The sequence below is a fragment of the Schistocerca serialis genome, chromosome 9 (assembly GCF_023864345.2).
Source record: "Schistocerca serialis cubense isolate TAMUIC-IGC-003099 chromosome 9, iqSchSeri2.2, whole genome shotgun sequence".
NCBI classification, from domain to species: domain Eukaryota; kingdom Metazoa; phylum Arthropoda; class Insecta; order Orthoptera; family Acrididae; genus Schistocerca; species Schistocerca serialis.
In genome coordinates, this window is record NC_064646.1 from 291,576,904 (window position 1) to 291,583,583 (window position 6,680).

The 6,680-nt window shown below is 43.8% G+C and overlaps 1 pseudogene; it reads right to left on the reverse strand.

Moving 5' to 3' along the window:
• Positions 1–212: 212 nt before the first annotated feature.
• On the reverse strand, positions 213–985 carry LOC126419559 (lipid droplet-associated hydrolase-like; annotated as a pseudogene).
• Positions 986–6,680: the final 5,695 nt, after the last annotated feature.

Sequence of the window (6,680 nt, forward strand, 5' to 3'; positions counted from 1 at the left end):
TGGAGGGCAGGGTGTAAGTCTGCTGTGTTTTCTGATTATGCCTGGTTCTACCTCGGTGCCAGCGATGGTCATGTGTTGGTTAGAAGGAGGTCAGTTGAGGACCTCCAAACAATCTGTTGCGTGCTAGACACTGTGGATCTACACGTGATGTTGTCGTCTGGGGTACTATTATGGATAACAGGAGCAGCACTCTCTTGTTTATCCCACGCATTCTACTCAAAATAACTAAGAGGTGTGCAGTTATCTGTTGCACCATAGTAGAAAAATATCTGATCTTTGTACAAGTCTATTACATGATGATCAAGTTTTTGCACTGTATTCATTTCATCATCAGCTAGGGAAAAACATTTCTCAATACCTGCGGATTAATTAATTGCCTGGTAACATCAGAAGCATCACTTCCTGAAACACGAATTAAAAAATACAACTACAGTAGGCAGTACTGCATCTTACTGGGAAGCTAAGTGAATATCCATGATAAGAACAATATTATGGGTACTATGGGGAGTATAGATTTTGTTAGGAATTTTCCATTGGGTGACTCCGTCATTCGCTCAACTGTGGGGAATAAAAGATAGCACTTAACCACCCGCTTGTCTATGTCTTCATTTTTCAACATATTCAGTAAAATTTTACACCCGATAGAATGGCCAACAAGATACAACCTGGTGTTGCTTGGTACATATTTCTTTATAAATTCTATTCTATGTTGAGTCTGAGAATCAAGGTCATAAGACTGCTTTCCGTCAACTGCAGTAACATTGCCCGTTGGTAATTCGTGTCGTGCATATGATATCACACACAGTGGCATTTTAAGAGTCTTATAAACGGTATCTAAAAATTCTTCATAATAACCAATTAAACCAGGGTTTCCCGGAATAAGAAGTACCAGTTCTTCAAAATTTTGTATTTCTTCCTTTTTCCCGATACCCCATGTAGCAATGTGTGTTGACGTAGCACCGACGTTAACCAATTCATCTTGCATGTTGTCTTGTGAATTTTCCTTCAAACTTAACCTTCCACCTCCTTCCAAATAGATATAACGGGACCCACTAGCTCTGAAGGAGGGTAAAAGGTATTCCGCTTTCTCTTTTCTGCGATACCTCCTACCACATCCCAACAGCCTATGACTTGCATAATATATTCTCGACTTCCATCGAACAGCGTAAAACAGGAGCTCAGAATTACGTCCGCATTTTTTAATCATTGATTTTCTCGTAGTAAGTTTGTACTGCAGTCTAGTGTTTCGACCTGTTGTGCTGCCATTCATGTACAACACATCACGGGATGCTTTCCAAGAGAACAACGCTCGCCCACAAACTGCTGTTGCAGACTAACATTTTCTACAGTGTCGACATGTTGCCTTCGCCTGCTCGAGCACCAAATCTGTCTCCAATCGACCACATATACGACATCATCGGACAGCTCCAGCTTCATCCATAAACAGCATTATCAGTCCCTATGTTGACCGACCAAACGTAACAGGCATGGCGCTTCGGCGCACAAGCTGACGCCCGGTACATGTACAGCACAATACACGCACTTTTGCATACTTGCATTCAACATTCTGCCGGCTGCATCGGTTGTTGATGTGCCAGCATTTCACTTTTGCGAAGCCTTGTGCAGCGCTTCCATTAAGCTATGAACTAGCAATGCTAATTACTTAAATATGTTACCTAGACAAACGTATTCCCGAAATTTAATTACTCTATGTTAATTAGTTTTTGGTTTTGCGATTTTTTCGCCAGTGTATTTAACAAGTTAACTAGTTTGTAAAGTAAGTGGATATTTGAAGCTATTTTATACTGATACTTGGATTCTTTAAAGAATCGTAGTTTACAGATTTTTATCTAAGTCTTCTGCAAATGTTCGTTTTGCTTTACATATCACGTTATACGTTCATTCATTAGTCGTCTTTCAGTTCTATAAAGGCGTTATCCGAGAATTCAGTCCTCATTTCTCATCCTGTGCAACTCTAAATATAATTGCAGGTAATCAATGTGAGAAATAAGAACTGAGTTCTAAGATAGAGCCTTTACAGGAGGGACGTCGACGATAATTATCAGTCTGTACCTTGTGACTTTATATAGGCGCTATGGCGTAGTGCATTTAAATTAACTCTAACGACGTGCACTGCTCGTTAAATACTAGTATGTGTCATACACAGCGTGTTCTAGCAATAGGATAGTGCGTATAGATACCGACGTGGCTTGTATTCGTAATTCGTGAGTACATTAATTAATGGAAAACAATACTTCGTTTGATTGAATAGCAGTGCAGATGCAGACAACAAAAACTGTCCGCGTTTGGAAAAAGACAATGATAAATCGCACCCTGCACTGGTATTGTTCTCTGCTAAACAAGCGTCACGACAAGCACGGACCTCGATCTCCTGTTGAGAACGGACGACGATACCACGCAGTAAAACAATTAGAATCTCGTTACAGGCAGCACTGCGTCTGATGTGCGATAAATCATACGTCGCAGCTGCAACCCCTGTGTTACAAGCACGGCGCCATCTAATTGAATGAACGAAGCAAACTGAGTGTGCAGCAAGAAATGGACGTTGATGAAGCAGACGATAGGAACGTTGGCGCAAGTCATGCAGCCGTACTGATGCGGGATTTCACGGTGCTGCGCGCACATTGGACAACCGTAGATTCGTTACCGAGGTGTATGTCGGTTTCTTAAAGAGATAAGAACATTTTTATTCATCACCACACGGTCGGATGTACGTTAATGAGGCAGTCCTACGTATTTGTAGCGGTAGCTTGGAAACATTGAATGTCGTCAGCGAGAGAGGTAGCACAGGACCCGAAAGGAACGTTTTGACGAAACATGGTCATTGTGTGCGTATAGGGGGCCATTTTCCACGATGGTCCCTTGGTGGGACAGGAAGTGAGAGTTAGACTGTTAAGTTACAATTCGGAAGAGAAGACAATGTCAGACACAGAGTTCACGCAGAGATAAACGTTACCAGAAAAGTGGGAGACGAGGCACTGCCGGAATTAAAACTTGCTTGGGTAGCTCAGATGGTAGAGCGCTTGCCCGCGAAAGGCAAGGGTCACGATTTCGAGTCTCGGTCCGGCAACAGTTTTAATCTGGCAGGAAGCACACTAAGCTGCAGAGTGAAAATTTTATTTTTCTTGCCTGAAAACATAAGATAGACGAATTCTTCTTTTGCTCTTGAGGGAGGAGGCAAGCAACGAGACAAAAATAAGTTTGCGACATGGGAGAATCCGTTGCTGGAATTCTCTGAAGCCAACCGACGAAAAAATGCCGACTACACGGCCCAAACATATTAATGTCACCACCGCCTATCTTCAACGTCAGTGTTCAATAATCGGTCACGAACGCCAAGTAGCAGCACTAACAGTGGAGAGTATATGAAGAGTGTCGGGGGAACGCGGAAAGCAGAATGGTTGTTGTAGAGTGGAAGCGGTGCGATTCATACGACCTCCAGAAGCGCATGATCATTAGCTTTCGTGTCAAGGGTGGAAGCTTTTCCGAAACAACTAAATTCGCAAACTGTTCGCGTGCTGTCATGGTTAAAGTATCCGCACATGGCAAAATGGCGCGATCCAAAACCGGCGACGAGAGAACTGTGGTGTGTCACAGGCCGTAGATTGCAGAGGTGAACGACGGCTGCTGAGATCTGTTCAGGCGAACAGACGTGCAAATATTGAGAAACTGACCGCCCAGGTGAACCAAGAGGCTACCAGCAGTGTCTCCCCAATGACTGTTCAGTAAACGTTGCTGCTTATGGCCTCCGCAGCTGTTCATCGGGGACAAAGGCTGCATTTTCACGCGAATACCGCAACCAGACGTCCACTATATGGTGACAGTGACTCCATCGGACAGATGGCCGTTGACATGTACACCCTGCAACCGAGAGGGAGCGTTATGGCCAGGGGAATGTTTTCGTGGCATTCCTTGGATGATCAATTATCAGGGCGGGTAAAGAAGTTGTAAAACACTGTGCCACAAGCCTATGGGACAATTTACTGTAGTCTTTCTCTGTGGGTGATGGGGCACTCGATGCTGGTCAGGTCACGTTCGTCACATTAAAACCCTCTGCATAAAAACAGTGAGTCTCATAGCCCAGCTGATGTGCCTGTGTCTCCCCCACCCCCCTCCTCCCCCTCCTTCCACTGAAGTGATCTCTTTGCTATCTGCGGCCAGCGAGAGTTTCTTTACCCAGCGGTAGCCGAAGATTTCCAACGAAACGTTTTCCCAAACATGAACTCAGTCACATTACCTCCCAGATTAATTGGAAATTTGTGGTAAGGACGAAGGGACCAAACTTCTGACGTCATCGATCCCTAGGCTTACACACTACTTAATCTTACTTAAACACACACACTCATGTGGACACATGTCCACATAACATATTTTCTTTCTTTGTGTGTGAGGAATGTTTCCTGAAAGTTTGGCCGTACCTTTTTAGAACACCCTGTATAATTTACTGCTGAATATGTCTCAGGGCAATGATGGATGTTGTTGATATTTTTTAGATGAAACTAGATTATCTCTGCAAGAGCCTCAGTCACACAATTAAACAAATAAACGTACATGGAACATATCCAGCATGACAAATCTCTCACTCCTTTACTGACGACAGATTAAAATAGCGTGACACAGTTCAAAAAATGCAAGGAATTTCTGTAACTCCATAAAATATAGTCTGCCTGCTTTCAAACTGAAGAAATATATAAGAAATTAAATTGAGTGAAGGTCACAACGTATTGTGTTATCTCACTATCATCAACGCACACACACACAAGACAAATGCAATTAAAACACGTGTGTGACTATTGAAATGTGACACCTACAAACAATAAACCAAAGAGGAAAAATGTGCAAATAAAATCTCTAAATATAGGTGCATGTGGACCAAAAATGAACATAGAAATAAATTTCAACAAACAAATATATGGGTTATGTGTGAAATGTGACATAAGTAAACAACACACTGAAGTGTGCAGGTGTACATGTACACAATGTGATTAAAAGTGAACGGGCAACCCCAAAAACATACGTTTTTCGTATTAGGTGCATTGTGCTGCCACCTACTGACAGGTTATACATAACAGCAACCTCAGTAGTCACTAGACATCATGAGAGAGCGGAATGGAGAGAGAGCAGAATGGAGCGCTCAGCGGAGCTCACGGGGTTTGTTAGGTGACTGGGTGTCACTTGTGTCATACGTCTGTACTCGAGATTTCCACACTCCTAAACATTGTGCAGCACAAAAGCGTACGGGCTGACCTCGCCTGTTGACTGACAGACAGAGACCGCCAACATTTGAAGAGGTTCGTAATGTGTAATAGGCAAACATCTATCCAGACCATCACACAGGAATTACAAACTGCATCAGGATCCACTGCAAGTACTATGACAGTTAGGCGAGAGGTGAGAAAATTTGGATTTGATAGTCGAGCAACTGCTCATAAGCCACACATCACGCTAGCAAATGCCAAACGACGCCTCGGTTGGTGTAAGGAGCGTAAACATTGGGCGATTGAACAGTGGGAAAACGTTGTGTGGAGTGACGAATCACGGTACATAATGTGGCGATCCGATGGCAGCGTGTGGGTATGGCGAATGCCCGGTGAACGTCATCTGCCAGCGTATGTGCCAACAGTAAAATTCGGAGGCAATGGTGCTGTGGTGTTTTTCGTAGAGGGGGCTTGCACTCCTTGTTGTTTTGAGTGGCACTACCACAGCACAGACCTACACTGATGTTTTAAGCACTTTCTTGCTTCCCACTATTGAAGAGCAATTCAGGGATGTCAATTGCATCTTTCAACATGATCGAGCACCTGTTCATAATCCACAGCCTGTGGTGGAGTGGTTACAAGACAGTAACATCCCTGTAATGGACTGGCCTGCACAGCGTCCTGACCTGAATCCTATATAACATCTTTGGGATGTTTTGGAATGCCGACTTCGTGCCAGGCCTCATCGACCGTCCTTGATTCCTCTCCACTGTACAGTACTGCGTGAAGAATGGATTGCCATTCCCCAAGAAACCTTCCAGCGCCTGACTGAACGTATGCCTGTGAGAGAGGAAGCTGTCATCAAGGATAAGGGTAGGACAACACCATATTGAATTCCGGCATTACCGATGGAGTGCGCCACGAACTTGTAAATCATTTTCAGTTAGGTGTCCGGATACTTTTGATCACATGGTGTACAAACTATGAATCTCAGTATTTGGGCAAAAACAGAACAAGTAAAGAAGAAGTGTATAGTCAGGCTTCAGCTCTCGGCTGTGATACTACTGCGTATACAGAGGGCCAAGTTAAATGTTCAACCTTTTCTATGTTTTCCAAGTAGTATATTTATTAAATTTCGTGCACGTTTCTCTGTTTAAGTGGATTAATCTCGAGTTTTTTGTAACTGTAAATTCATTCAGTCTTTAGCGCAATAGTTGCTCACTGAGCAGCCAGGTACGTAGCTCTTTAGCGCATCAGCGTCCATTGGTGGCACATCAGAAGAGTAATACGTCGCATATTTTTGATTGTCTGCTTTTATAGCGCACTTCTTCAGTTAGTCTTGCTAGGATGGATACGATGTGTGCATGCTGTGTACGGACGGAGGAGGAGCTGGCCGCAGTTCGCGAACAGCTGGATGTGCTTTTGACTGCGGTCAGACACCTTCAGGCTGCTGTCTCGGAG